The sequence below is a fragment of the Chelonia mydas genome, chromosome 22 (genome assembly GCF_015237465.2).
Source record: "Chelonia mydas isolate rCheMyd1 chromosome 22, rCheMyd1.pri.v2, whole genome shotgun sequence".
Lineage (NCBI taxonomy): Eukaryota > Metazoa > Chordata > Testudines > Cheloniidae > Chelonia > Chelonia mydas.
Window position 1 is genome coordinate 9,962,260 of NC_051262.2, and position 10,180 is coordinate 9,972,439.

The 10,180-nt window shown below is 44.1% G+C and overlaps 1 long non-coding RNA gene across 1 annotated transcript; it reads right to left on the reverse strand.

The window, feature by feature from the left end:
- Positions 1–2,144: 2,144 nt before the first annotated feature.
- Positions 2,145–4,646, reverse strand: LOC122463580. Its single transcript, XR_006287060.1, has 2 exons — positions 4,524–4,646; positions 2,145–3,507 (listed from the first exon to the last, which is right to left on the reverse strand). It is a non-coding gene; the product is annotated as an uncharacterized LOC122463580 (long non-coding RNA).
- Between the last annotated feature and the right edge of the window lie 5,534 nt (positions 4,647–10,180).

A 10,180-nucleotide genomic window follows, 5' to 3' on the forward strand; every position in this document is an offset into this window, starting at 1 on the left:
TCACTGATTAAGTATGTGCTCATACTAAATTGTAAACTTCTTTTGCCATCCCTCCACTCTAAAATGTGTCTCATCTGGATTCTGCCATTAAGCTGTAGCTGAGCTGGTAGGGAAATGCTTATAGAAAAAAAAAATCTGGAAACCTCCCTGTAGGAAGGATTCCAAAGTTGGAAAACAGGGTGATTGGAAACTACTATCAGCTTAGGGTAGGTAACCAACTCTGATTACAGCTACTGATTACTAATCATCGTGCATAGCATAGTCTCTAGTAACAAAACAAACTTATTTTTGTTGCCCTGTCTTTCTTTTAGATCATGATCTCTTTTCTGGCAGAGACTGTCATTTACTATATGCTTGTACACCTACCCCATCTATACAAGTTGAATATTAGTCAGTCTGCAACTTTAATTTGGTGGATATAAGCAGGTGGCCATTCCAAGCCCCATGCATGACAGAAGACCAACAACTGAGCTGTTTAGAACTTTAGCAAAACTGGGAAGAAAAATGAGTGAGGTGTTGTTCAAATGGAAGCTTTTGCAGCTAGGGTCCCTTTCACAAAGCATTTGGGGTTTCCTCTAAGCACCAACTTTAAAAAACAAAATCACCACACCACTGAAGAGTTAAGGAAAAAAAGTTCAGATTTTTTTCTACAAGCATTTCCCTACCAGCTCAGCTACAGCTCAATGGCAAAATCCAGCTGAGAGAGACATTTTAGAGTGGAGGGATGGCAAAAGAAGTTGACAATTTAGTATTAGCACATATTTAATCAGTGATGACAGAAGTAAAGATGTACTTAAGAAATGAAAGAAGCTCCAGCAAGGAAGAATATGTAGAGACCATACCAAAGTCAGGGAGTTAGACAGTGGAGATGGAAACAGGAAAGCAGAGATACCAGGAAGGACTTTGAACTGAGCAGGAAAATCAAGGAAGTTCAGACATGTATGAAATAAAAATGGAAGAGAAGTAGCCAGAATAGTAGTAGATAATTTAAGGCCAGCTGAAGACAAGGATACCTCTACTATATTTTCAGTTACTTCAATGTAATTCCAGCAAGCATGCTCTTTGTAAGGATTTTTCCTCAGAGTTAGAGCTGCACTGAATGCCTCCAAAAGTATTGAGAGCCTATGACCGAACTCTGAAAAATAGTGAATCCTGCTGATATTCTTTATAGAGACTGAAAATGCAATTATTGGTTGAAGTCCAGGAGAAAGCCTTATTGAGAAGGCAAGTCAGATAGAAAGACATATGTACCTTTTTACCTTAGTCCTGAGGTAGGGGGTTGTCATTTACCACACACCCAGAGTGAAAGCCAGGTAAGGGGGAAAAGCAGATAGCATGATCAAGGATTTCAGAAGGGGAAAAACAGATTGAGGCTAAGGAGGAAGAAGAGGAGAAAGCGTGTGTGTAAGTAGATTAAATTTTGAGATAAGGGAAGGGATGAGATAGCTTATCAACACTCCTTTGAAACAGCTAGCAAGAAGTTATGTGGCGCTATTACCCGTTTTGTTTTCCATTCTAGCTGCCCTTCTCAGAGCTGTCATTAAGAGTCAGAGGTTCACATTTGGAGAAGGGACTCTTTACTAAAACCACCATTAGCAGCACTGCTGTTAACATCCTGTAGATTATAGGCCTAGTTATTTCAGCAGCGCTGCAGGGGCTCACTATTTACATAGGGAAAGTTACTATGGTAAAGCTTTACCTAGATAGAATGAGTATAAAGCAAGATTGTGTGCATTGAGTCCCCACCCAGCATAGGCCCATTATTAATGAGTGGAATGTCACAGCTGTATGACTCAAGTGGGCTCAAAACTTAAGACTCTCAAACTGTCAAGCCTAGGAGGTCTCCACCACATTCATGTCCTGAACTGAGCCCTGATGGAGCTTCCTTGTATCTTAGTGTTCAGGGTAAGACTCACTGAGGCCCACTCTTAACAGCACTAAATCACTGCAGGTGGAGGGAAGAGACACTCCTCAAAATAGTCACTGCTGTACAGTGTGGAGAAAGTTAAGATACATGGTCTTTTAATTACGTGAGTTGTTCATACCCATATCTAGTAGCAACTCCCTGCTCCCCACACAGCCCGTAATTAGAGTTTGTTCAGTGAAGGTAGACACCAGCCATAAACATTTCAGATATTTGCTTGTTCAAGTATAAAACATTTATTGACATCAGTCAATGCAGGTAATTCTATACAAGGACTTACATAAACCACAAGTGTCCTGTTACTGCATATACAGGATAGATTGCTTAGTTTATAATTTAGTAATTATTCTCCTCTGAACAATTAGATTAGTTTCTTCTGGTTTTTAAGTGGCAGCTGAGCCCTCAAAATGGACCTGGAATTGTAATTAACATGTTCCAGTAAAGCTAGACAACACCTCACAACATCTTCACTGCATTCAGGACTGATAGCCACATCATCATGCAACATAACAATAAGAGCCATTCATTCATTGCATATCAGGGATATCACATTAAGACCTTAAAACCCTTAGATACTGTTTTAATTACATTCAGGCATCTACATTAAACAGATAAAGGTGGCTATGCACAGCAGAAGTTTGTGTGACAGGTCAGGTACTGAGATGTGCTGGACTGGCTGACAGGGCACATTTCCTGTATCGTTAAGGCTGGACTACCCATTGCACCAAGTCCTGTACCAGATGCATGCCATCTTACTTGCCTATTTCCCTACAAAGGACTAAAGTTTGGCTAAGAGCTGGGAATACAGCTCACCAGTGCTGATGGAACCACCCAAAAGAGGTAGTTTAAAATAGCATTGCTCAGTCTGTCCATTTCACTCTAGCGCTAGGGATCAGATAGTTGCTGAAAGATTGAGGTGTTCTTCCACAGCTACAGTCTCAGAGGTTGGAGAAGCAGAGAGTTGAATTAGTGTTGCCAGGCTCACTCTGCAGAAGGTGCCTCTTCATAGAGATGGGTCTTGAAATGGAAACTTGGTATTCAGATGTGGGGGGATTCCATCTATTCACCATCCCCTTCCTGTCTGCTCTCACCATCTACAGGTGTTGAGACTTCCAGAAGCTGGGAAGGGTCAGCCTCTGGAGATTTAATGGTTTCCTCACTGATAGCAGCCACCAGCTGCTCTTCATTAGGCACCAAATCTAGCTGCCTTGGTTCAGGTTTACAGATCTCTTCCACACCCACTGCAGGGACTTCACCTCCTTCCTGGTCTTCTGTCTCATCAGCAGGGACCTGGGAATCTTGGTCCCTCTTCTCAGTTGTGGGTCCCATTGACTCTGCAGCAGGGCAGGCCTCCTCCCTCTCTTCTGGCTTCCCTGTAGCAGCCTCTGTAGCTTCAACCACATGGGCTATTGGTTTCTCATAAGCCATGTTGAGCCCCTTCTTGCTCAGTTTGCCTCCCATGTTTGCAGGGGTACAGCAGCAGCCTTGAGACAGTAGTGGTTAGGGACTTGCCTCGCTAATACCAGTAACTTCAGGGCAGGAACACAATTGATGCTAGGGAATGTTAGCAACCAGAGAAAGATCTGCAAGAAAAAGATGTAATGAGATGTAGGAGGTGTTAGATACTTGGTCATTGCAAGTGACTACTTGGCAGTGAAGGAACACTCCTCTAAACACCCAGCCTACCCAGTCCACTGGGGAATGTAAGAGACTCATGCTACAATCCCACATTGCTACCTTGAGCTCCACCACCAGGAAATAATGGAAATGTTAACCATGGGACAAGAATAGGTAGGCCATGGATTACACACAAGACAGCCAAAGAGCTGAATGCTCCGAAGAAATATAACAAGGCTTTCATTGTTGGCACCCAGTATATGACATTACAGCATATCAAAGAAGGACAATAGAGGGGGAAGAAATACATGCCCTTTTGGTTTGTTTCTCCCCCTCCCAGAACTCCTTGGGAATTTACAGTTTCACCGTTTTGGCATATAGCCACTTAAATAGCACCCAGAGACAAACAGAGCAGAGAGGAGACTCCCTTGCCAATAATATTAACTAAACACAGTATCTGAACAGTTTTTAGCAGACTAATTCCTAAAGGCCGGGCAATCAGAACTCAATGAGAAAATTCTTGTGGCCTAGCCATATATTGGCTATGCAGTGGCAACAGGAGGTTTTTTTTTTTAAAAAAAGGCATGGCTGTGATCAGGAGACTGGCAAAATTAGTATTAGTTTAGCTAAAGAAAGAGTTATGAGCAATTCAGTTCAATTTATAGTAAGTGAGTACCAGACATACAGCAGAGCACAGTACCATTGGTTTGAATCAACAGGCTTACAATAGTATAAGCCTGCATATTAATTAGTACAGGAAATATATAGATTTTAAGAACTCTACCCATCAATGATGTATGATCCACATACACACAATTCCCCTCCCAGAAATTAGTATCATCCAGTTTACATCAAATCCATATCATACTTCAGTAGCAACCAAGATAATGACAAGACAGACACAATCTTATTATATATAGTCCCATAATAAAAGATCAGAGAAGCATTTTAACAGAGCAAGAAAACAGGCAGGAACTCTTACTTGCAAGCCAAACTCAAATCCACTTCAGACAACCCAGCAGCTGGCAGTACCACCACACCCTCTGATAGCTTCTGAGCAAATAGATAGGTCTTATATAGGGCTAGGTGGTCACACAGAACTACTTCCCCACAAATCCCTGAACACGAGTTCCACTGAATTAATTCCCCCCTCACACTACTATTGCTTATTTAAGTCTCTGAAGAACTGATCTGAATATAGCACATACAGCTATTTAAACATTCTGTGGCTGAAATCTTTTTACTCAAACTCTCTTTGTTTTGATTTGCTGTATTTTGCTTCACAGAGTTAAAAAATAAAGTAAAAATAAGGAATGGCCACATATATATTTCCATGCCCCTTTCAACATAATTTTATATCTCAGCATCTGAGTTTACAGTATTGATTCAGGTGTACTTAATAAGGCCCCAGACTTGCAGAGGCTGAAGCATATGCATGACTTAGTGGACATGAGTAGTTCCATTTTGCTCAATGGGACTACTGTGTACTTTGCAGGATTGGAGTCTAAAATTGTACTGTGCAGTCAAACTCTTGTACAGGAGGCTAGGCACATGCAGATGTGTGCCTTAAAGGTGATGTTTGTTATTGGATAATACCATGGACTATTGTTTAAAAAGAAGTTTTGGGTGAGAACCCATTCTCATTTCTCCTCACTGCCATCTGCAAATGTCTCAGCCTTGCAGAGGTTTTACTGTGGTTGCAAGTCAAATAGATGTCCCTGTTACTAGCAGATCATCCACCACTGGGCATCTCTAAAGTCACCGTGGCTGCAGCACTTTTGCTGAGATCACTCATTTGTGATCAGTGAGACAGAAGGAGGAGAACATATCGGGAATGTGCAAAGAGAAATCCTCCTCCTAACCAAAAACCTCCAAATGAACCTAAAAGCAGGAGTGGAAGGGCTGGTTCTGATCAGGTCCCAAAGCCAATGGCCAACGCATGTTGGATCAAATGGATCAGTTTGTTCCACCCTATCTTTATTCTCCGGATTTGGGATTCCCAAATTTTGTGATTCCCATAATAAATGAGTGGCTTTGGGACTTTCCATTTCCGTTACAACCCTCCTTGTATAATCATTTGATCTAGATCAGCTTTGGCCTTCATCTGCCTGTGCCATGCCTCTGCCGTCTTTTCAGAGGCAGCAGCTAGTCTCCGTTAAAATGAAGGCAATTCCCAATTTTTAGTGTGGGAAGGCACCTTAATCCTCTCCTACAGTACCTTTAGTGCCTGTGTAACAATCCCAACCACAGATCATCAGCAGGGTTTGAATCCTAGCCCAGTGTTGCCAATTTTCTCAAGTCCCAGCTCTTGAAGTGAAATGATGACATGAGATTGTCAGATTTTGTGTGTGTTTGTACACCATGTGGTTGTGAAGAAAAACTTGGAAAATATGCCCCAAGTTCACCTGACCTGAAAAGCCCTGAAACCAGAAGACAAATAAAAAGAACTCAACATGTATTTTTTTTAAATCTCATGGTGGTTTTTAAACCAATCCTATGGCTTTTTACAGTCTCATGATTTTTGAATTTGGGGAATTAGCTATACTGCTGCTCTTCAGCACCGAAGCCTAGACATCTACCTCGTGTGCTCATGCAATAACTCCATGTGCTTGCAGCTATCCTAGGATGTTATATTGTATCTTGATTCTCTTTGCAAGCATGTTACACTTGCATTAAATACTACTGAGGTGGCAAAACTTACTGACCCTCCGAACTACATATGATAATTTTCAGAAGTTCGAGAGCTGGATGCACCTGTCAGGGATCAGGGCTTCAGTCCTGTAGGGCGTTCCTGCTGGGGTTCGGGGCTTCAGCCCTGCAGCAGGGTGGTGGGGCTAAGGGCTTCTGCCCTGCAGGGAAGAGGGTCTCGGGGCTTCAGCCCCACAGGAAGCATCTTCAGGGGCGTGGGGCTTCAACTGAAACCTGGAGATCCCCACCCCCACAGGGCAGAAGCTCCGAGCTCCACCACCCCATCACAGGGCAGAAGCCCTGAGCTCCCCACCCAGTCTGGAAGGCAGAGAATTGGGGGGTGGAGGGGGGACTCCGCAAGCTGCCCTTTAACTGTAAAAGAGTTGCATGTGGCTCGTGAGCAGCAGTTTAATGACCCCTTTAATATTAAGTCACAACAGGGTAGTAGGCTTCTTCTTCAAGTCTCCCACAAAGGCTTTTATGGATTTCTTGTGTTTTTCAATTCATCTGGAGAATGTAAAGAACAGAGAATTAAAACTGACCAGAAGAGAGGAGATCTGTGGGTTACAAGCTGAAATCGACAACTGACTACCCCTCCGCCCTCTTTCCCTTTTGACCATTGTTTGCAATGAAAGAATTTGATCATCACAAATATGGGAGGGAGATGCTCAGTAGATGAGGTGACACCTGATGAGATACCCTATTTTTTTATGGGCTGTAACCTTCATTTTATATATTACTGCTCCTGCGGCCACGGAACAATGAACGCTGAATGCGAGAGACTTGGCATTTGCTTAAGGCTCTTAAATAACCTTTTTTTTGTGTGCTGAATATGGGCCACAACAAACATACACATTAGAACTAAATATCTGGACACCCAGTAAAGTGCTGCATGAGTGATTTGATTACATACATTTTACCACACATATGGTCATTTAGCAGGACTAGGACTGTTCTTAATTACTTGGGAAACTATGCACTGGAGGGGCAGTTGCAAATATGTATCAAGATTGCCCTAATATATGTTTGAAGAGGCAGGAATCAGTCACATGGAGGTAGCTCAAACGTGGTGTAAGCCCAATTGCTAAGAACACAGGAATCTTAGATTCAGTTATTTTATTCCCTAGCTGCATTTATGAATATTGTACCACAATGGGAATTGGAGGTCAGTCCCTCAGCATTTGGTGATTTCAATAAGCTCTAGGAAATAAATACAAGCTGATGAATACTGGCTAAACTGAGAAAAGACTATATACTGTCTATCTCTATTTGGATACAATTTATCACCTGCAGAGAGAAGCGATAGACAAGCACCAAACCCCATTGCCAGCCTTTTCTCCTCCCTTTGGACCACATTCAGTTACAGAGTGATTTCTCTGGGATTTTTGGTAGCACAAGATAAGCATGCCCCCTGTGTTAATGCACTGTTAACAATGGACAGTTGCATACCTGGCAGTTCCCCAGATTTTTATATGCTCTGGCTTTACACTACCTCTTTATCTTCTGCACGTGGTGCTAAAAGCATTTAGTTCTGCTATACCGACTATGGTAAGGATCATCTCACTTTAGGCTCCAGTTTTGTAGTACATAAAATAAGCATGACTATACAGCCTAGAATTATAAGGGCTTTTGATGGCACTATGTATTACTCCTGAGGGCATTCTGCACCACAAAATTAAAAATTCTGTGTACAACATTTTAAAATTATGCACTTTTTGTCAATAAAGGCAGAGGCTCCAGCATGGCAGTGGGGAGTACAGGCCACTGGCTGCATAAAGGTGGGAGATCAACCGGCAGCCCCTCCACCCTCCACTCCCAGGACATGGACTCAGCGGTGAAGCTGCACTCTGACCCTGACACAGCACAAGGCCTGGGCCCGCCCCAGAAACACCCTGGGGCCCTGCCTCTCTGCGCTAGGTGCAGGGCAGGTAGGCAGGCTCATCCAGGCAGGATCCAAGTGTGGAGGGATCAAGGTGTGGGGTGAGAGGATTCTGTGTAGGACAGTCTGGGTGCAGGCAGCTCAGTGGGGGGATTTGGATGCACAGAGGCACATTGTGGAGGGGGATGGGTTCCACATGCAGGGGCAATAGGGCACTGCGGGGGCTTCCAAGTGAAGGTGGTTGGGGCTCAGTGGAGGGCTCTGGGCACAGGGGCCTAAGTGGGGGGGGGGGGGGGGGTTTGGGTGCTTGGGGAGGGGGGTTTGGTGGAGTGTGGGTCGGGTGCAGCTAATTAGGGGTCAGTGGTCTGGATGTGGGGGGCTCAGAGTGGTGGGGCTTGTCAGGGTCAGGGTTTAAGTGCTAGGAGCTCAGTGGGGGTGGTCTGGAGTGCAGGGGTGGGGTCCAGAGGCAGTGGGTCTAGGTGCAGGGGGGATCCAGATGCAGGGGTTGAGGTTCAGTGGGGTAGGGTTTGGGTATGGAGTGCGAGGTTAGTTCTGGATGTACCAAGAAAGTCTTGGCAGGGATGTCTGGGTATGGGAGGTCCAGATGCACAGGGGTTGTCTGTACAAATCCAGACAGAAGGATAAGCAACTTATACCATCCCCACACCTTCTCTTTGGATTTCTCCCAGATGGTTCCTTGGGATTGTTAGACTAGATAATCATGCCTATAAGCTGTTAGTAGTGCATAGCTGTAGAGTGGAGAACTTGTACGTTGCCTCAGGTTATTTTCCCCATGCTATGCTTTATGCTATCTGCTCAGGTTGTTGTAGAAAGGCAGGCAGCCAGATAGGAGATTAAAGGTCGTATGCACTAGCAGAACAGGTTAACAACCCTACCACAGCAATTTAGAGAGTAAAATCACCTTACAGGGCTGACTACTAAGGTGCAGAGAAGGGCTTGGGAGCAGAGCTAGTCAGGAATATTTTGACAAAAACATGTTGGTTGAAAAAGGCCATTTCACTGACACTTTATTTGGAAGAGGACCAGTTTCAACAAAAGCTTTGGGGAAGAAAGGTTTCCCAGCTCTGAGCTGACATTTCCTGGTAAAAACCAGAGACTTTCCTATTCCAGGATAGCCAATAGCCCAATAATTAGAGCACTTAGCTAGGATATGAGAAACCCAGGTTCAAATACTTGCTGCGCCTGTTTTAGGACTTGAACATGAGGCTCCCACATCCCTGCTGAGGGCCCTACCCAGCAGAGTATTGGCTGTGATAGGGTGGGCCTCTTCCCTCCCCTTTGGGGGCGGGGGGGGTGAACAGTTTGTCACAGATCAGGCCAGGAAAGGTTTCCTGCCTAGTTCTACTTGTCAGACAGACATAACAGGATGGATTTTAAAAAATTACCAGAGGAATGAGGAGGCAGAAGTTCACCAGTGTCCAAGAAACTGGACCTAGGTCAGACAACCATAGCTGCATGGGAGTGGCCTCCTCTGGGCAGAAAGGTTTTTTAGGGCCTTGAATAGTCGATGGACACAGGGAAAAGAAAAACAAAAACCAACCCCCCCCCAAACAACAAAACACACACTCAGTAGCATCTTAGTCAATTTAAGTACCTAAGTGGGCTACTTCAGTTACAGCAGCAACAACATTATTCTGAGCCTAAAGCAGCAATAGTAATGTAAATCTGACACTACAGGTTAGACTTGTTTTGACTGAGCTCCTTATGAATGAGGCCTGCTCTCCAGTTTTTGTACTACTAACAATTATGTGCTTTCTACAACTAGAGCTCATTGTCCTTGCCAGGGAGGTGTAAGCTATACTAGGATAACCACAACCACACCGGAGAGGTGGGCCATTACACTGTTTTAATTAATCAGTACAATCTTTGTTTTTTAATATAAGCCCTGAAGCATTTGGCAAAACTCCAGTCTTGACTGAGGCAGGAATTTTCAGAGTAGCCTGAGGGCATTTGTTAATGGAAGCTGGCTGTCCAACACCCTTGGGCTGCTCTGAAAGTCCCAGCCTTTGCTATCAAGGAGCACCCAGGCCCCTTTCTAGTTTGGATTCTGA